Source organism: Diceros bicornis, chromosome 19 (assembly GCF_020826845.1).
Source record: "Diceros bicornis minor isolate mBicDic1 chromosome 19, mDicBic1.mat.cur, whole genome shotgun sequence".
In the NCBI taxonomy this organism is placed as follows: domain Eukaryota; kingdom Metazoa; phylum Chordata; class Mammalia; order Perissodactyla; family Rhinocerotidae; genus Diceros; species Diceros bicornis.
In genome coordinates this window covers 23,334,660-23,356,629 of record NC_080758.1, presented here as the reverse complement: position 1 = coordinate 23,356,629, position 21,970 = coordinate 23,334,660, and the positions used below count along the sequence as shown (strand labels likewise).

Below are 21,970 nucleotides of genomic sequence, written 5' to 3'. Positions count from 1 at the left end.
ATTAGAAGCCTAAGGATTGGAAAGGAAGAAATAAAACTGCCATTATTTGCAGATATGACCCATTTACAAAGAATCTACAAATAATTAGAAAGAATAAGAGAATTTAGTCAAGTGGATGGATAAAGATTAATATATGAAAGTCAGTTGCATTCCTAGGTGCCAGCAGCAAAAAGCTAGAAAACGTAACTTAAAAGGAAAAAGAAAAACACTGAAAATTGTATAAGAAAATATTAAGCATCTAGGAATAAACTGAACAAAACATGTATAAGGTCTGTGCAAGACCTGTACAAGACCTAAAGTAAAATTATAAAGTTTTATTAAGTGAAATTAAAGACCTAAATAAATGAGAAAATAAATCATGTCTACAGATAGCAAAGATGTCAATTTCCTCTGAAGTGATTTACAGATTCAATGCAATTCTGTTCAAAATTCCAAGAATGTTTTTCATGAAACTTTGTTAAGATGATTCTAAAATTTATAATGAAAGAGTAAAGGGCCACGAATTGCCAGATAATTATGAAAAGGAAGAAGAGGAAAGGAAGATGTGCCTTCTAGATTTTAAGGCTTAATATGAAGCTATAGTAAACATGATGGTGATACTGGTGGAGGGATAGACAAATTGATCAATGGAATAAAATAGAGAGTCCGGGAACAGACCTACACATGTACAGGACTTGTTATACGACAAAGGTGGTGTATCAGATTAGTGGGGAAAGGAGGGACTCAACGAATGGCGCTGACACCCCCCAATGAAGCCACCATGAAAGAAACCTCTCAATACCAAGTATTGTGAGGGCGAGAACGGGGAGCACCTAGAACCCTCACACACTACAGGGGGAGTGTAAACAGGTACAACCATTTTGGAAAACTGGTTGGCAGTATCTACCAAAGCTGAATACTGTAACATACATCTACCCCACGACTCAGCATGTCCACTCCTCAGTATGTACACACCCAACCGAAATGTGGACACGTTCACAGATGCAAGACTGCTCACAGCAGCATCACTGTAATAGCCTCAAACTATAAACAACCCAACCTGCCCACCAACAGAATGGACAAAGAAATGACAACAAACTACAGCTACGTGCATCAACACGGATAAACTCACAAACATAATGTCAAGCAAAAAAACCAGACACAAAAGAGTACACATTTGTATCAGTCAGGATTCAATCAGGGGACAGAAACCACACTGGTTATTTCGACAGAGATTATTTAAAATAAATAATTGTTAACTAGATATAAAGTTTAATTAAGTAACTGAAAAGGTAAAAAGAACTCAAGAAATTTGAAAATATGGGTGAAATTTTTTTCTGGGAAGTACAAGAAACAACAAAATCTGAATAGAGTGAATCACATCAAGTAAGTGAAAACAGAAAATATTTGCAAATCATATATCTGATAAAAGACCTGTATATAAGTAACTCTCATAACTCAATAATACAAAGATAAATAACCCAATTTAAAAATGGGCAAAGGATATGAACAGACATTTCTCCAAAGAAGACATGCAAATAGCCAATAAGCAAATGCAAAGATGCTCAGCATCATCAGGCCTTAGGGAGATGGATGGCTATACAGTAAGCCCTCAGTATCCATTGGTTCCACATCCACGGATTCAACCAACCATGGATCAAAAGGCCTACCATGGTTGCCTCTGTACTGAACATGTACAGACTTTTTTTTCTTGTCATATTCCCTAAACAATAGAATATAACAACTATTTACATAGCATTTACATTGTATTAGGTATTATAAGTCATCTAGAGATGATTTAAAGTATACAGGAAGAAAAGTGTAGGTTATATGCAAATACTACACCATTTTATAAAACGGACTTGAGCATCCGCAGATTTTGATATCCGTGGGGGTCCTGGAACCAATCCCTCTGCAGACACCAAGGGACAACTGTAAACAAAAAAAAAAGAAAAAGAAAAAGAAAAGAACAAGTGTTAAGCAGGATGTGGAGAAATTAGAACCCTCATCCACTGCTGGAGGAAATGTAAACTGGTGCATCTGCTTTGGAAGAGAGTCTGGCAGTTGCTCAAAAAGATTAAACATAGAGTTACTACATGACCCAGCAATTCCACTCCTAGGTATATACCCAAGAAAATGAAAACCTACATCCACACAAAAACTTGTACACAAATGTTCACAGCAGCATTATTCAAAACAGCCAAAAAACAGGAACAACCTAGATGTCCATCAACTGATGAATGGATAAGTAAATGTGGTATATCCCTGCACTGGAATATTATTCAGCAACAAAATAACAAAGTACTGATTCATGCTACAACATGGATACACCTCAAAAATATTATGCTAAGTGAAAGAAGTCCACAACAAAAGATCACATATTATATAATTCTAATTATATGAAATGTCCAAAATAGGCAAATCCATAGAGAATAAGGTAGATTAGTGTTGGCCTATGGCTGGGGTAGGGAAGGTGCAGATGGGGAGTGAAATCAGATTATGCTGATGGTTGCACAACTCTTCACATATACTTAAACTAATTGAATTGTACACTTTAAATGGGTTAATTTTATGGTATGTAAGTTATATATTAACAAAGCTGTTAAATAGTAACTAGTCAAAAAAAACAAACAAACACAAACCTTCCTAAGCTAACATTTTTGTAAGGTTTGCTTTTTTTCCTCCTCAAAGGCTAGAGCATTTAAACTATTAGAACTTCCATTTCTTTATTTTCTGGAACTTTTTGTATTTCCTTATATTTATGTAAGCCCCATTAGCTCCAGTAAAACAATCAAAACAAACCTCTTTAAGAGATGTTACAATTTAACTTATTAATTAACATACTATACAGGTAGGAAATATTTCAGGCTCATATAGACACACTGAAAACTTTCAGCTCCAGTTCTCAAACCTCACATGTGCCAAAGTAAACCAAGGAACACAAAAACCCACTGGCCCGTATCTCAATGCGCTTTTCTCCTTTCAATGCTTTCTTAATTCTACTTCTCTCAATATTTTCTTAATTGATTTGAGCTCACAAATAGACAAGCAAACTATCAAAGAAAGACTAGCAAATAAGATTCTCCTCATCTCCCACTGGATAGAGACCAGATCCCCACAGTCCTGACAGAGATCAACAAACAAACCATAAAACCAATTGTCAGTCACTGCTGCCAGCAATGGGAAATAGCTTGGCCAAGAACTAAAACCAAAACACAGAGCAAGAAAACAAACAACAAAGGAAAAAAAGACAGAAAGATGGTATGGGGGAAGAAACAGAGTCAGTGAAGGCAAAGTTTTATTGATGCTTAAAATGCACTCCAGGGGGGCAGAAAAAGGTGTGCCAGAAACAGCTCATGAGACCCCCTTCACAGACAACAGTTTAACTGGCTCTGGCAGGTAAGTCCACTGAGCATCAACAGCAGGATGCCCTCCAAAACTCATTGTGTAATGTTCAAGGAGTTAGATGTGACTCGCAGGCATTCTACAAAATACCTGACCAATATGCCTCAAAACTGTTAAGGCCACCAAAAACAAATTGACAAATTTGCAAACAATCCAAATATCCTTCAAACAGCAAATGGATAAACAAAATGTGGCAGAGTCATCCAATGGAATGCCATTCATCCATAAAAAGGAACCAATTGCCTACTGAGATGCACATGACATGGGTGAATCTCAAACGCATTATGCTAAAAGAAAGAAGATTTAAAAGGCTATATACCATATGATTCCATTTATATGACAGTCTGGTTATGGTAAAACTATAGGATAGAAAACAGGTTAGTAATTGCCAGGGGCTAGGGATGGGAAGAGACCCTGACTGTAAACGGGACATGAGGGAATTCTGGGAGGTGACGGAACTGTTCTATATATTGACTATGGTGGTGATTATTTGATTGCTTATGTTTGTTAAAACTCATTTTTTAAAAAGGGTGAATTTTTACCATATCGAGATGAAACAAGGAATTAATATCTGAAATATTACAAGAAAAAGCTGGAGAATCTAATAGGCAAATGGGCAAAGCATATAAATAGGAGATTCACGAAAGGGAAATTTCAACTGACAAGTATAATATATCAACCTCACTGGTGTTCAGAAAATAAATTAGAAACAAGAGACCACATTATACTCATCAGATTGCCAAACATTAAAGAGATGGATATTACCAAACACTGGCAGAGATGGAGAGGAGAATCCTCATACGCTGGGTGATGGGGGACAGACCAGTGCACCCATGCAGGAGAGCACCTGACAGTACCTGTGAACACGTACACCCTTATGGCTCAGCAGCTCCACTGGAAACATCTCCCAGAGAAACTGTGCATAGGCCCAGAAGGGGCCGGACAACACGTTCACTGGGGCAGCATTGACAGTAGCAGGGCGTTGGAGGGAACATACGTGTCTGTCTCAAGTAGAATGGATGAGTGAAACGTGACGGCTGCATGCTGTGGGATACCACGCAGTGCTGTGAAGCAGTGAACTAAACGTTCATGCATCTACGTGGATAGATATTAAAAACAATGTGCGTGTGTGTGTGTGTGTGGGGAGAAACTGAATGAGCTATTGCCCAATAACTTATATGTAATTTTAAAACATACGTAGTATTTTAAAGCTAGCATAGGAGTGTTCAAGGGACCGTTCATACATTATCTAAGGATCCAAAGAAAACATTTTAGAGTGGATTTGTAGGGTCGGGGGGAGGGGCGATGGAGTGGGGACTGGAAAGACACAGGATGACATCAGTGTGTCACGATGACTGTACCATCGAGCAGAGTTTACCACGATGAGGACAGAGAAGAAAAGAAAGGGGGGCCACCTGGATTGGGAAGAGTACCTGAGATTAACAGAGTGCTGCCTGATGGAGAATCGCCACGAGAACAGGCACGCAATGACTGGGTGTGTTCCCAAACCAAAGCGGGTTCACTTCTTGGTGACCTGAAATCAAAGACTTCACCAGAAGTAGTTGTCACACAGAGTAAAATTTATTTGCAGTAAATAAAGGAGACCAAAGGCAATCACTGCCAAAGCTGTGGCTCCCAAGCTAGGGAAAACAGGTGTCTTTTATCTCAGATGGGGAATGAATATTCAAAGGGGAAGTTTTGTCATTACATGTAGAGGTGGGCATAAGCTTCCGTAGGTGCAGTTTGAAAACATGCTTTCACATACACTGCATGTTATGATAATAAGGCTTAAGCTCCTCCTGGGGCAGAGATCTTAACATTAAAATGAAGCAAAGGTAACTCCTGCACACTTCTCGGCCCAGCTGCGCAGGCATCACTCTTGTGCTGGGGTTTGGACCAGTTCAGGGCAGTTGGTAACTGCATCTCTTAACATAACTGAAGAAACAGTTACGTGCCTCTGAAACCTCCTTTGAGTTACTCTGGGCAGTTAGTTGGTGACAGGTGCACAATAAATGATTCAGGTTTATCTGAAGCTCAGAAGGAACCTTGGTCACCTTAACTGATGAAAAAAGAAAGCCAAACAGGTGAAGGGACTCCGCCCAGTCTCACTGACACAGCGTAGGGCAGGGTGGGGAGAAAGCTGCAGAGCCAGATCTGAAGAGCCTTCAATGCCAGGTGAAAGTGTTTGGTTTTTCCTCTTCCCCCACCCCAAAGCACCAAGGAGTCTTTGAAGAGTCTGAAGCAGGACAGAGCTTGATCAGATCAGCCCAAGAAAGAGCAGTGTGGATGCAGGTGAGGCACTCGACTGGACACTGGGTGCCAGGTAGCAATAAGCATCTATTCAGAGCCTATTATGGGAGGTTTTAGGTGTTGGGGGATTCCATAGTGAATATAACAGTTTACCATCGAGCAGAGGAGAGAGAGACAATAAACAACAAAACCCATCATTACAAACTAGGTTAACTGTGATGTAGGAAACAGAATAACATGGCAGGGAGGGGCTGGGAGCCCCGTCCTGAGTGGCCAGGGACAGTCTTCCCGAGGTGACATTTAGGCTAATATCAAGGGAAACAACAAGGGTTAAAAACAAAAACAAAAAGCTACTGAGTGGACACAAAGTGGAGTGAGTGAGGCTGAGAAGTGAGACGAGAAGTAGGCAGGGACCAAGTGATGAGTTCAGAGCTTTCTAGGACACGGGGGGAGTTTGGACACGACTATAAATATCAGAAGAACCACTGGGAGGTTTCAAGCAGGGACAGACTTTCATTTTTACTGGGCACTTACTATGGGCCACGTGACAAGCTCTACATTTTACATGGATAATCGCATTTAACTCTGTACGATTCCGCCATAAAGAGAGGCTATTATTAACCCCATTGGCACCTAAGGAAACTGAGGCAGGAAAAGGTTAAATGACCTCCTCAAGTCAAGGTCACACAACTAGTAAGGGTAAGACCCACAGTCAGACACTGCATAGGATGTTGCTTAATAAAATAAAGGGCCACACTTAATGAGCAATTATTATATGCCAGGCAGTCTGATTCCAGGGCCCCTGCTCTTTCCATGTCACTGACCAGGAAAGTGATCTTTGTAAGAATTCCTCTGGCTGTAAAATTATACGAGCAAATCCCTGTCCCTCTCTGGGTCTCGGTGTCCTCACATATAAAATGGAAAGGCTGGACATGGAACACAACAGCTAAAAGGACCTTCAGCATCCCAGCTGTGGCTCAGAGAGGGGCAGCAGCAAGCACAGGGTCACCCAGCCAATTCAGGACAAAGAACTTGGAATTCCCAGCCTAGTCTACTTTCCTGATGCCAGCTGCCTCTTGAGGACCTCCAAGGTCCCTCCAGTTCTAAGATGTTAGGAGCCTACCTCAAGGGGCCAGCTGCCCAGGCCCATGGGGCCCTCAAGAGCCTCTGGGTGGCTCTTAGGCACCCAGGCTGAGTAGCTCCGTTCTTCAAAGCCAGCACTCAGGGTGGGCAGTAGTGACAGGCAATGACTGCAGCCAGGAAAGACATCACAAGGACTACCGTCCCGCCCACCCACACCCCTGCCTGATCCCCTCACACATCCACTGAGTCACCCTGGGCAAACCACTGACCTCCATGTCCACCATACCTGCCAAATAAAGGAAAATAATAGAATCAGCTTCATCAGTCTTGGCAAAGTTGGGAGTTACTTTACAAAACCACTTAACCTGGGATCTAACTCTAGTAAACTTGTAGAAATTACCAGCAACTCTCCCCTGCCTAAGAATTAACTTCCTAGAAGAGGCAGAGTGGATCTTCCCTAGGACTGGTCTTTCCTTCATCCCAGGACATTTATGGAAGGCCCACCGTGTGTAAAATCCTGTGCTAGCCTTGAGGGGGATCTATGCCAAGACCTTCTTTGTGCATCAAAATAAATCTAAGCAAAGAAATGTAAATAAATCAAACCTTAAAAGAATTCATGTAATTCTTCACATGCCCCCCCATTTTACAGATGAGGCTTTGGGGGCCCGAGGTCACCCTGAAGAGGAACTGGGGCTCAGACCTGAGGTTAAGTTGGCTTAACTCCAGCTGTCAGTACCATATTTATTGACCCATAAGATACACAAGTACAGGGGGCTGGCCCCCTGGCCTAGCGGTTAAGTGCTCACATTCTGCTGCTGGTGGCCTGGGTGCGGAGCCCAGGCGCGCACCAACACACGGCTTGTCAGGCCATGCTGTGGCAGCGTCCCACATAAAGTGGAGGAAGATAGGCACAGATGTTAGCTCAGGGCCAGCCTTCCTCAGCAAAAAAAAAAAAAAAAGAAGAAGAAGAGGAGGATTGGCATGGATGTTAGCTCAGGGCTGATCTTCCCTACAAAAAAACAAAAAAGATACACAAGTACATAAGATGCATTCCAATTTTACATGGAAAGTTTTGGGAAAATAATTTTGAAGTCAAAGGTAACACAATGGAGTAATTAAGAGAAAAAAAATTAGTTTGCAATCCTGGTTCTGCCATTTATTAGCTACGTGAACTTGAGTGTGTTACTCAACCTGAGGCTCAGTTTCTCATCTATAAAATGGGGATAATAACACCCACCTCATAGAGTTGTTATGAGGATTAAATAAGTTTATAGTTATAAAGTACATAGAAGAGTGCCTGGTACATAGAAAGTGCTATTTTTTAAAAAAGTTATTACATAAAATGAATTTTAAAATACACGTATTGACTGTGACCTTAAAGTGGTCTTACAGGAGAAAACACTTGGTTATGTAAATACAGTTCAGAGGATTCTAATAGGAATTCACAAGCTCTGAAAAGGACAAAAATCCCACAACCTAAGAAAAAAATGACATCAGTGAATAGTGAGTGATACATCATAAGTAACAAGCTATATTGGATTTGTTGGTAAATAAAGCCCCATTCCATACATACAGTGGTGTAAAAGAAAACACCAGGACTGCATCCAAGGGAATAAAAAGCAAGTGGCAGTGCAAAAATGCAATGCAAAAACATATTGAAGGAATGTCTACCTGGTCCCTGAAGCAAAAGTAAATACATCAGCAAAATCTGGTAAAAAAACCATCCAGGGATGTTGTGTGTCGTCTCACTTTCCCACTAGGGGTCGCCCAAGGTCACTCAGAGAATTTGGGACAGAGAATTCAACTCCCAGCTCAGTCTGCTTTCCCCGATGCCAGCTGCCTCCAGGACCTGCAAGCTGCCTCCCGTTCTAAGATGCTCAAGGGACGGGTAGCCCCAGGCTCATGGAGCCCTCCAGAGCTTAAATAAAGGGATTCTGCAGCCCAGCGTGCCCAAGAGCCACACTTTGCACCATCCCCTTCCATCCACAATATGGGCACATCATAAGGCAGCGGGGAAATTACAGAATGCATTATTTAGGAGGGGGGAAAAGGGGCAGAAGTCATATGCCAGAAAATAGGATATTATCCTCATTTTACAGGCGAGGAACTTGAGGCTCAAAAACATTAAACACCCTGTCCAGGGTCACACCGCTAGGGAACTTCAGAACCAGCATTCACACCCCAGTGGGTCAGATCCTTGTCACTGGGTTACTAATCCCCCGCCCTTAGACGGGTTTGGGAGAAGACAAATAGGTAAGGAGAATGTATGAAGGAGGGACGTGAACAGACGGCTACTTCTTCCGCCAAAGTCCCTCCGTGCCTTCCCCAACTGGTTCAGGAAGGCTGTCCCCTATCCCCACCAAGCCATGACACTTGAGGATGAGGTCTAGGCCTTTTTTTGGCTCCCCATCCTAGCAGAATCCCAGAGCTAGAGTAAGTTCATTCACTCCACCAGGGCCCCTGAGCTCCACTCAGAAATGTGCATCTCAGTGCTCAAATATGACCTGATTTTCTCCCTGTCCTGGCCCCCCATTCCTCCCCCAGTGCCTCCTCTCAGTTTCCCAACATTTCCTCAGACCCTACCAGTTCTACAATCAGAATCCCACTCAAGTTCCTAGACTTGTCCCACTGCTCCCAGCCTGGCCTGGAGCCCCCTTGTCTGGCCTCTGGACTTCTCACGGACTACTGTGATAGTCTTTTGTTCTCATTTTTAAAAGCTGAAGTATAATTTACATATAGAAAAACACATACATTTTAAGCATACAGCTCGATGAACTGCACCAGCCTCTTAACTGGCCTTCCTGATTCTCCCCCAACCGGCCTCTCATCCATCCTCCACAGCGCAGTTTCAGGGTGCTCTTTCCAAGTATATCTGGCCATGTCAGTGTCCTGGCCAAAACGAGGCCAAAACTTCAAGCAGCTTCCTCCTGCTCTATGGATAGAGACCTATAGAAACAGAATATAAGCACTCCTCACCTTTGAGAAAGAAAAATAAAAAGTCAGATATAAATCCGCCTTTAAGAAAGGAATTCAGGCCCGGCCTCATGGCTTAGCGGTTAAGTGCATGCGCTCCGCTACTGGCGGCCCGGGTTCGGATTCCGGGTGCGCACCAACGCACCGCTTCTCCGGCCATGCTGAGGCCGCGTCCCACATACAGCAACTAGAAGGATGTGCAACTATGACATACAACTATCTACTGGGGCTTTGGGGGAAAAAAAATAAATAAATAAAATTATAAAAAAGAAAAAAAAAGAAAGAAAGGAATTCACTTCAGTTAAAGGGAAACTATTAGGCACAAGGTACTTGGACCTTAAAGGATTTTGTTGTTGTTTTTGTTGTTTTTGTGAGGAAGATCAGCACTGAACTAACATCTGATGCCAATCCTCCTCTTTTTTGCTGAGGAAGATCGGCCCTGGGCTAATATCCGTGCCCAGCTTCCTCTACTTTACATGGGACGCGGCCACAGCATGGCTTGACAAACGGCGCGTCGGGGTGTGCCCGGGATCCGAGCCTGTGAACCTGGGGCGGCCCCTCTGCGCTGAAGCGGAGTGCGTGCACTTAACCACTACACCACTGGGCCGTCCCTAAAGGATTTTGTTTATCCAGATGCTGCAGTGTAAAATGTCTCCGTCTGGGATGATGAGAAAGTAAATTTACAACACAGTGAACAAAAAGCATAGTTTAACTGCATATGTAAGCTGTTGATCAACTCAAATTTACCCATTTGTTGTTGTTGCATTTGTTTCCCTTTATTATTGCTTTGTCTCTGTCTCATAGTTGCTTGTTTTTTTAAAATAGAATTTACCTACTTGAAGTGAAAAATGAAATTAATTTTGGCAAATATTCGCTCATTCTCCTTTTGGTCGAGTCCTTCTCCACACCTCTCAGTCCAGGCAACCACTGATCTACTTTTTATAGATTCCTTGTGCCTTTTCTAGAATTTTATATGAATAGGTCATACAATACTTACTCTTTTGTGTTTGGCTTCTTTAACTTGGCATATTTTGAGATTCATGTATGTTATTGCATGCGCCTGGAGTTCCTTTTCACTGCTGAGTAGTATTCCATTGTAAGGCTATAACACAATTTAGCCTTTCATCAATTGGTGAATATTTGAGTTGCTTACAGTTTTGGGCTATCATCAAAAGGCTGCTATGAACATTCATGCACAAGTTTTCATGTGGACATATACTTTGTTCTCTACCAAAAATGTCAGATTTCTCTGGGGTGCTTCCTGCAATTTCATGCAAAAATAAGTATTCTCTGGCTATTGATTTGACTTACTACAGAAGCCTGTCTCTCTCATATGAAACACACACACACAATGACTTGTGAAACACAGATTAGAAAATTGTAGGAAGTCATAAAATGTAACTAGTGAAGATTTTTGTGCAACTTTCCCTTACTATTTACCAAGCGTTAGGCAGAGCATAGCATAAGCGTTTTGTCATTTACCTTTCACAACAGCCTTGGGAGGAGATAGTGCTGTTATTCCCATTTCCCATATGGGAAGTTGGGCTCAGGGAGGGGAAGAGAATGACCCGAGGTACACCCAGCAGCAGGGTCCACCAGGGTCAAGGTTCATCCCAGGGCTGGGGCTCGAGGACTGCTTCCACCACGAACTTGCTGTAGGCTCACTGGGCCTCAGTTTTATGATTCACTCAGCATGAGAGATTTCTGAGACTCTTCTGGAAAGTCCTGGCTTCAAATATCCTGCTCCCACAAATAATGGAAAAGTCCAGGAAATGCAAACATGTCACCAACCACAGCAGAAAGTCAGGACAGTAAACCTGGAATGCAGAGCCAGGTGGGAAGTTTTCTTATCTAACTGCTGGCCCCACACTACTCTTAAGTTAGTCTTGGTTTAGGGAAATACCTTGGGGCTTGACCAAAATAGACAGAGCCTGATGCTTGAGAAGCCAAAGAAACAAAGACAACAAAAGCAGCCATTAAATGGCTCTGCAGAAAGCAGAGGAGGAGATCTGTTTTTGCTCCAGAGAGGGTGGGGGTGAGGGGAGAGGGCAGGAGGGCCTCACAATGGAGTGGAGAGGAGACCAAAGCCAGGAGCAGGTGATGGAAGGCTGGGTACTGTTGGGCCATGACAAATCCTTCAGTAGCTGGGGCACCAGAGATTGCCCATGGATGGAGAACGTGGGATTGAAGCCCTTTGTGTTTCTGTAAAGTATACCTTTCCTCTCACCCTCCTGTGGTAAATGGCTTACTTCACTTGTGTTAGCAAGGTTTGGTGAAGGGTGGGGAGACACCAGGAGAGGCAAAGGGGAAAGTTATTGAAATGTGAAGACTATATAGAACCAGGGCATGCTTGTGGGCAAGCAGGATCCAGGGCCCAACATGATGGAGAACGAGAATGTCTAGCAATCTGCAGGTATCTTGGGAATGGCTTGGGACTTCCTCAGAGTACAGAATGGAACTTCAGCTGGTCTTATCAAGACCCAGGGCAGGAAGATCCAGCTGACATAGAACACCTGGGTGAGTCTGGAATGCCCAAGAACATAGTAGCTGGAGGAACACCTGAGGACACACCTTCAGAGGCAGCGCAGTTGGTGTGGGGTTAGGAAGATGGGCTTGGGAGTCAGATGGTCTGGGTTTAAAATACTATCCCCTACTAGAGATAAAGAGGGATATTTTATAATGATAAAAGGATCAATCCTTCAGGAAGGTATAAAAATTTTAAATAGGACCAGCCCCAGTGGCCTAGTGGTTAAGTTCAGCATGCTCTACTTCAGCGGCCCAGGTTCTTTTTTTTTTTTGTGAGGAAGATCAGCCCTGAGCTAACATCCATGCCAATCCTCCTCTTTTTGCTGAGGAAGACTGGCCCTGTGCTAACATCTGTGCCCGTCTTCCTCCACTTTGTATGGGACGCTGCCTCAGCATGGCCTGACGAGCAGTGCGTCGGTGCGCGCCCAGGATCCGCACCCGGGCCGCCAGCAGCAGAGCACGCACACTTAACTGCTACGCCACGGGACCAGCCCAGCGGCCCGGGTTCTGTTCCCAGGTGTGGACCTACACCACTCGTCTGTCAGCGGCCATGCTATGGCGTCAGCTCACGTACAAAAAGAGGAAGACTGGCAGCAGATGTCAGTTCAGGGCAAATCTTCCTCAGCAAAAAAAGTAATAATAATAAACATATATGTATCTGACAATAGAGCACCAAAATATATGAAGCAAAAACTGACAGAAATGAAGGGAAAAGTAGACAATTCAATAATCATAGTCGGCCACTTCAATACCCTACTTTCCATAATGGATAGAATAACTAGGCAGAAGATCAACAAGCAAACAGAAGACCTGAACAACACTATAAACCACCTACACCTAACAGACATCTATAGAACTCTCCACTCAGCAATCACAATACACATTCTTCTCAAGTGCACATGGAACATTCTCTAGGATAGACCATATGCTAGGCCATAAAACAAACCTCAATAGATTTAAAAGGAATGAAATAATACAAAGTATGTTCTCTGAGCATAACAGAATGAAATTAGAAAACAATAACAGAAAGAAATTTGTGAAACTCACAAATACGTGGAAATTAAACAACATACTCCTAAATAACCAATGAATGATGCTAAGAAGAAACCATAAAGCAAATTAGAAAAATCTATGGAATGATGAGAATACCAAAACGTATATGGGCTATAGCTAATGCAGTGCTTGAAGGGAAATTCATAGCTGTAAATGCTTATTTTTTTAAAAAGAAGAAAGATTTCAAATAAAAAACCTAACCTTCCACCTAAGACACTGGAAAAGAAGAAAAGAGGAACAAACTAAACCTAAATCAAGCAAGAGGGAAAAAATAATAAAGATTAGAGCAGAAATTAATGAAATAGAGATTAAAAAAAAAATAGAGAAAATTAACAAAGCCAAAAGTTGGTTCTTCAAAAAGATAAAAAAAAAATTGACAAACCCTTAGCTAAACTGACCAAGACTAAAAGGGAGAAGACTCAAAATTATTAGAATCAGAAACAGAAGGGCCGGCCCTGTGGCTTAGTGGTTAAGTGCTCGCGCTCTGCTGCTGGCAGCCCAGGTTCGGATCCCAGGCGTGCACCGACGCACTGCTTCTCCAGCCATGCTGAGGCCGCATCCCACATACAGCAACTAGATGGATGTGCAACTATGACATCCAACTATCTACGGGGGCTTTGGGGGAATAAATAAATAAATAAAATTATTAAAAAAAAGAAACAGAAGAGGGGATATCACTACTGACCTTACAGAAATAAAATCCTACCTCCTCCAATGACCAATGTGTAATCACAGGCAAGTTACTTAACCTGTCTGTGCCTTCATTTCCTCTACTCTTCAAAAAGATATCATTTTTTTCAAAGGGCTATGAAGAGTAAACAAAAGGATTTATGTCAAGTACCTCGTCAAGCTCAATTAATTATTGCTGCTCCCCCATTTGCTTAACTTCACTCTTTTCCTCTCCTTCCACATCCAGTCCTTCAGCCCATCTGTTTTGTTGGCTCTGTCTTCAAAATATATTCCAGCCGGGCCGGCCCGGTAGTGTAGTGGTTAATTTCACATGCTCTGCTTCGGCGGCCCGGGGCTCGCAGGTTCGGATCCTGAGCACAGACCTATGCACTGCTTATCAGCCGTGCTGTGGCAGGCGTCCCACATATAAAGTAGAGGAAGATGAGCATGGATGTTAGCCCAGGGCCAATCTTCCTCAGCAAAAAGAGGAGGATTGGCAACAGATGTTAGCTCAGGGTTAATCTTCCTCACCAAAAAAAATATATATATACATATATATATATACACACATTCCAGAGCCAACTGCTTCTTGTGTTGTCCGTCCATCCAACCCCTAGTCAGTCCAAGTCACCATTCTCTCTCCCTGGGTTAGGTACAGCCTCCTGACTGCTGCTACTCCTGCCTCCTCCCATAGTCTGTTCTCCACACAACGACCACAGCCATGCTTTTAAAACGTAACTATGCTTATGTCTCCATTCTCCTGCTCTCAACTCTCCAATGACTTCCCACTGTGTGTAGAATAAAATACACACTCTTTTCCATGGCCTACCAGGCCCTGCATAATCTGTCCCCATGCACCATTCTCCCCTTTGCCTGCGGGGCTCCAGCCAAACTGTTCTTGTTATTCTTCAAACTCGCACCGTTCATTTCTGTCCCAGGGTCTTTGCTCTTGGTATCTCCTCTGCCCAAAACAGCCCCCTCCAAAGATCCATGCATGGCTGGAGTTTCCAATTCATTAAAGATTCTACTCAGTGTCCTTCCTCTGACCAGCTTACATACAGTAGCTCAATCTCTCACTCTCTATGCCGCCACTCTGCTTTATTTTTCATCCTAGTACTTATCACTATCTGACACTGTTTACTGCCTATTATTACCTCTTCACTACAATGTAATCTCCATGAGGTGGGGGGTTTGCTTAATACACTGCTTTTACCTCCAATGCCTAGACAGAGCCTGCCACATAGAATGTGCTCAATAAATACCTGTTGAAACAGAGGAGAGAGCTCAGTAATAGGACTTACAGACAAATGGGACTTTGTACTTGGTGTAGGATAAAGACGGCATCTCAAACCAGAGGGAGAAAGGTGGACTAGTCAACACAGGGTGTTGGGACCACTGGGAAGACATGTGGGAAAAAAATTAAGTTGAAGACAGTGGATTTATCACAGGTATGTAACTTGCTTCCCTCTTGAAACTCTACTTTCAAAATGCATAAGCCTTCAAGAAAGGGGAGAGTGGGAGAGAGGAGCCCAACAACATGTCTGAGGGTAGAAAGTAAACGGACAAGTACTATCAATCAGAGAGCAACACCAAGCAGGCAATAAGAAAAGGTGAAAATTCAACCTGATTTACAACACAAAATCCTTAAAAGGCTCAGAAATTAGTGGTACCTCTAGAAGGGAGCATGAAGGTGAGGCTGGGTGGGGGGGCTGCTACAGGAAGGAAGGCTGCTATACTGGTAGAAGAGGGTTTAAAAAGCAGCTTAAAAAATAAAAACAGTAAACTCCTAGATCTCTTCCCTATGCTACCCCTACCCCCCACAGCTGAAACTCAGACCCTGACAGCTCAGAAATTTATTTTTAGGAGAGGATAGAAGAAGGTCCCTGGATAGGTGGACACAAGGCACAGGAGTCAGAGAAGGTACAAACAGAGGGATTGTATCAAAGTTCACCTACTAACTGTTGACAATATCCAGACCTTCAGCCCTCTTCCTCCACTCAGCTCTGGGAACACTGCCAGTGAGGCAGAGAGCTCATAATACTAAATGGTGAGACCCCCTCCCAGACTTTCATCTCCCACTCAACTCCCAGAGCTCCCAGCACAATGGGAAAAACAGACTCTTATCAGAGCATATCATCAAGAAATTCCAGTTCACTAAGGATGAAAGGAGATTGTAGAAATTTCTAAAGAAAAAGTAGGTCATATACAAAGTATCAGTATTCAAAAAGACTTGGGACTTCCCAGCTGCAATACTGAAAGCTAAGAGACAACAGAGTAATGCCTTCAAAATCTGTGTGGAACTTCTGGGTATATACCCAAAAGAACTGAAAACAGGGACTCGAACAGATATTTTCACACTCATGTTCACAGCAGCATTATTCACAACAGCCAAAAGGTGGAAACAACCCAAGTGTCTATTGACGGCTGAATAGATAAACAAAATGTGGTATATACATGCAATGGAAATATTATTCAGCCTTAAAAAGGAAGGACATTCTGATACAGGCTACAACATGGATGAACCTTGAAGACATTACATTAAGTGAAATAAGCCAGACTCAAAAGGACAAATACTATATGATTCCACTTATATGAGGCATCCATAGAGTAGTCAAATTTATAGATACAAAAAGCAAAATGGTGGGTGCCAGGGGCTGAGGAGAGGGAGGAAATGGGGAGTTACTGTTTAATGGGTACAGAGTTTCAATTTGAGAAGACAAAAAGTTCTGGAGATGAATGGTGGTGATGGGTGTACAACAATGTGAATGTATTTAATACCTGCGAACTGTACACCTAAAAATGGTTAAAATGGCAAATTCTACATTATTTATATTTTTCCATGATAAAAAAAATCTGAAGAAAAATTATTTCCAAACTAAGCTTTTATCATACACTCATGGGAGTGCAAATCCTGAGAATTTATCCTATGATTGTACTTGCATAAAACGACATATGTATAAGCTAAGTTACTGCAGGTCTGTTTGTGACAGCAATGCTGGAATCAAGCCAAGTGACAATCCATGGGACAGCAGTGTGATAAATGTGAAATACCCATCCAAGGGAATGAGAGGTAACTGCTGAAAAGACTGAGGCAGCTCCTCATGTGTGAAGAGAGAAAGGTCTCTAAGATACACTGTTAAGGGAAAAAAGCAAGGTGGGGGCTGGCCTAGTGGCATAGTGGTTATGTTCGTGTGCTCCGCTTTGGCAGCCCAGAGTTCGCAGGCTTGAATTGCGGGCACAGACCTACCCACCGTTCATCAAGCCACGCTGTGGTGGCATCTCACATACAAAATAGAGGAAGATGGGCACAGATGTTAGCTCAGAGCCAATCTTCCTCAGCAAAAGAGGAGGACTGGCAGCAGATGTTAGCCCAGGGTCACTCTTCCTCATAGAAAAAAAAAAAAAGAGCAAGGTGAAGAACAGAGTACTTCAAGTAACTTGACCTTTAGCCAGATCCAAAAATATGTCGGGGGCCAACACAAGGCCACTTGAAAGGAGGAGAAAAGTGAGGGGGAAGTCATAGTGCAGAAAGACAGGGAGGGGTCTTAACTGATTACAATGAAAATTTCTTAATTTCGTAAATTTTATAAAACACATGACCCTTTCCAGGGCCTTGGAAGAGAGAAGGGCAAATAAGGGTCTTTAAAGTGCCACATCATTAGCTTCAAGGAGAATCTGTCTCCACTACAGAAATTCAAAGGCTTTCCCTCCCTAGACAAAAATCCATCTTTTCATCCTCTATAGTAGTAGTCTCAAGATACCCCTTCCTTGGGGGTACACCATGAAAAACAGTGTAAGGACTCACTGCCCTGGAAAAGGCGCCATCACACATCCATGAAGAAAGGAAAGGCGGTGAGAAATGGTATGCAATTCAGAAAAAAAATTTATTGGGATTCTTACTTCACACTGTAAACCAAAATAAATTCCAGATGTAGTAAAGGGTTAAATATTAAAAATTCAGCCATTAAGAAACAAAATCAAATACTGTATTATATATTTGAAAGTTGCTAGGAGAGTAGATCTTAAGGGTTCTATCACAAGAAAAGAAAAAAATCTGTAACTATGTGTGGTGATGGATGTTAACTAGACTTATTATGGTGATCATTTCATAATACATACAAATATCGAGTCATTATGTTGTACATCTGAAAGTAATATGTTATATGCCAATTATATCTCAATAAAAATAAATTATTTTTTTTTAAAAAAGGAAACTAAGCAGTGGTGGAACTTATTAAATGAAAGTTTTTTGAAAAAAGAAACAAAATCAAAAAGAAAACGTAGGTGACTACCCTTTGATTAGTGGCCAGTGTATTCTTTCTCAGCCTAAAAGCAATGGACAACATCACAAAGACTGACATGTGACCAACTGAAAAGTTTAAACATAAAACAAACAGCTTAGAAAAATGTAAGGCCAACAATAATCTTGGGGGAAAAACGACCTGCAACAAATAGTACAAACAAGAGTTAAGCATCCTTACTACTAAAAAGAGCTTGCAAGTCAGAAAGAAACTTACCGGGGCCGGCCCGGTGGTGCAGCGGTTAAGTGTGCGTGCTCCACTTCAGCGGCCAGGGTTTGCAGGTTCAGATCCCGGGCGTGCACTGATGCACTGCTTGTCAAGCCATGCTGTGGCCTCGTCCCATATAAAGTAGAGGAAGATGGGCACAGATGTTAGCCCAGGGCCAATCTTCCTCAGCAAGAAAGAAAAAGAGGAGGATTGGCATCAGATGTTAGCTAAGGGCTAATCTTCCTCACAAAAAAAAAAAAAAACACTTATGAAGACCTCAAAAGATGTGGAGATAATTCACAGGTGACAAATGTCAAATAATTACGAAATTTTAAGATATTCAATCTTGGGCCGGCCCCGTGGCTTAGCGGTTAAGTGCACGCGCTCCGCTGCTGGCAGCCCAGGTTCGGATCCCGGGCATGCACCAACGCACCGCTTCTCCGGCCATGCTGAGGCCGCGTCCCACATACAGCAACTAGAAGGATGTGCAACTATGACATACAACTATCTACTGGGGCTTTGGGGGAAAAAATAAATAAATAAATAAAAATTAAAAAAAAAAAAAAGATATTCAATCTTACTAATAAAAAATGCATATTAGAGGGCCAGCCCAGTGGTGCAGGCAGTTAAGTGCTCGTGCTCTGCTGTGGCGGCCGGGGTTCGCCGGTTCGGATCCCGACGCACGGCTTGTCAAGCCATGCTGTGGCGGCGTCCCATATAAAGTGGAGGAAGATGGGCACGGATGTTAGCCCAGGGCCAGTCTTCCTCAGCAAAAAAAGAGGAGGATTGGCAGATGATCTCCTCACAAAAAATTAAAAAAAAAAAAAAAAAAAAATGCAGATTAAAAGAACCAAAGGCTGAGGCCTGCTCAGTGGCGTAGTGGTTGGGTTCACAAGTTTGGATCCCGGACGTGGACCTGTGCACCACTTATCAAGCCATGCTGTGGCTGGCGTCCCACACGTAAAGTAGAGGAAGATGGGGACGGATGTTGGCCTGGGGCCAATCTTCCTCAGCAAGGAGAGGAGGACTGGCAACGGATGTTGGCTCAGGGCTAATCTTCCTCACCAAAAAAAAAAAAAAAAAAAAAAGAACCAAAGGCTATTCTTCAGCCATCAAAAGAGCAAAATTCAACACAAAATTGCTAACACTTGATAAGGCTAAGGCCTGGGTGTGATAAACACCCATACACTACAAATACTGTCAGAGAGCACTTTGTAATGCCTTAAAAGTATTCATTCTTACACTTTGTCCCAGTAATTCAACTTCAGAGAATCTATTTCAGGAAATTCTCACTACTGCAAAGATATTTATGTAGAAAACGTTAACTGCAGTCCTGTTGAAAACTGGGGAAAAAATGTAAATAAGAGAGAGAGAAGAGAACACACCTCTCAGGATGTGTGCATGTTTGCATGTGTTTACATGAACGTGGAGAAAGGTGAGATAGAACACATACCTGTTATCACAGCTAATGCTGGAAGGTGGGAACGAGGGGGGAGGTTATTCACTTTTTCTTTATATGCCTCTGCATTGTTTAACTTGCCATAATAAACCTAGTGTATCTGCTTTTGTAATTAAAAAAATACTCCAGGGCTGGCCCCATGGCTTAGCGGTTGAGTGCGCACGCTCCACTGCTGGCGGCCTGGGTTTGGATCCCGGGCGCACACCGATGCACCGCTTCTCTGGCCATGCTGGGGCCGTGTCCCACATACAGCAACTAGAGGGATATGCAGCTATGACATGCAGCTGTCTACTGGGGCTTTGGGGAAGGGGGATAAATAGAAATTATTAAAAAAAAACTCCAGGAGATAAGAAAATTCCCACATATAAAAAAGATGAAACCATGCCAAATGGAATCTGATCCCCATCGATCCTATCACTCAAACCCTAATAAAAAGAATAAAGAAAAATACAGTCATTAAGTCCCCAAGGCCCCACAGTAGCCAACTCTGACCGGCTGATTTCTATAGCTGTGATTGGAGGTGCCACTACCCAGCGGCTTACGGGTAGGAGAGAAGACTACCAGAAAATCAACTGGGATTTTTTTTTTTTCCTTTTGTGAGGAGATCAGCCCTGAGCTAACATCCATGCCAATCCTCCTCTTTTTTTGCTGAGAAAGACTGGCCCTGGACTAACCCGTGCCCATCTTCCCCCACTTTATATGGGACGCCGCCACAGCATGGCTTGACAAGTGGTGCATTGGTGCATGCCCGGGATCCAAACCGGCGAACCCCGGGGCCGCCGCAGCAGAGCGCACGCACTTAACTGTTTGCACCACAGGGCCAGCCCCTCAACTGGGATTTTTTAAATCCTCAAATTAAAAGCACAACACTCACTATTTAATCTGTGTCTAGAAGCCAGAGGGCATCAAGAGAAGAGACTGTGGTATCCCTACTGCAGGTCACCACCACATCCCTGCCACACTGACACCGTTCCGTCAGCCGAGGAAAAATGCTGTGACCCAGGCCCATCTGAAATATACCTTTGATGCAAACTGTTTGCAGAGGAAGAAAATCAGATAATCAAGCATAACTAGAACAAAGCTTAGCCTGGCTATTGAAGAAAGCTAGGCAGACATATATCAGCTTTCAGGTAACACTCCTCACCACTTAAACCAGCAAAGAGAAAATAAAAAAGATAAATCCCAGTGTTGCCTAAACCGTGGGCAAACAGGCATTTGTACATATGTTGCTTTTAAAAACATTTAAGCCTTAGACGGTAGAATGCCAAAGAAGGAAGAGACCTTTAGGATTATCATGTCCAACTCTCTCATTTCCTAGATAGAGAAAAAGAAACTGGGACTCAGATGAGTTTATTTGTCAAATGCCACATAGCTATTAGAGGCACAGCTAAGACACCCTGACAATGGTATGTGCTCTCCTATAAGCACTTACCTTACTCACAAAGGGCTTTCATAGCCATTATTTTCTTTGACCCTCACCAAAGCCAGATGTTTCCACAGATAAGAAAACCGAGGCTGGAAGAATTTGGATGATTTGCCTACACCACCTGGCTAGTGGTTCCAAATCCCAAATCCCATACCTTTCCCACCACCAAGTACTGCTGTCCAAACCCTTCATCACGGCCTAGGTAGTGGGTTCCCCAGCTTCAAGCACACTGCCTGATGCGTACTACGCACTCAGAACTTAGCTGAATGAGTGAATATCCAACAACTAGGAGAAGGCTAAGCAAATTGTGCTTGACCAACAAGATACTACAAGGGTTTTAAGAAGGAAAATGTTGATAAGCTGAAATCCACATTAGATGAAAATGCAGAACCTCACGTAAGACAGCCACAAATCTCCCAGACCTCAGAGACAGGTCTCCAACTGTTCAGCCTCAATTACCCAGAGCTGCCTCACAGGATCACCCCACCTCCAATCTCTTCCACCCTCTCCTCAGCCGCTGTCTCAAGAACCTGCAGGCACTCCCTACTGCTGACAATGGCAAATCCAAATTCTTCACCCTGGCCTTCAAGGCCCTACCAGCTGATTCCGGCTGTTTCCTGCATTACTCACTGACCCTGG

The 21,970-nt window shown here is 43.0% G+C and overlaps 1 long non-coding RNA gene across 3 annotated transcripts in view; it reads right to left on the bottom strand.

Annotated features, from left to right (window-relative positions):
- The window catches only part of LOC131418476 (uncharacterized), a 35,946-nt gene that overhangs the window by 11,157 nt on the left and 2,819 nt on the right, over positions 1-21,970 (bottom strand). For 2 of the 3 annotated variants that reach the window (XR_009222913.1, XR_009222912.1), the window contains one exon: positions 551-1,911. This is a non-coding gene — a long non-coding RNA (uncharacterized LOC131418476). Of the gene's footprint in view, positions 1-550; positions 1,912-21,970 lie in introns of those variants that run through there. The other variant, XR_009222914.1, reaches the window with a different exon arrangement.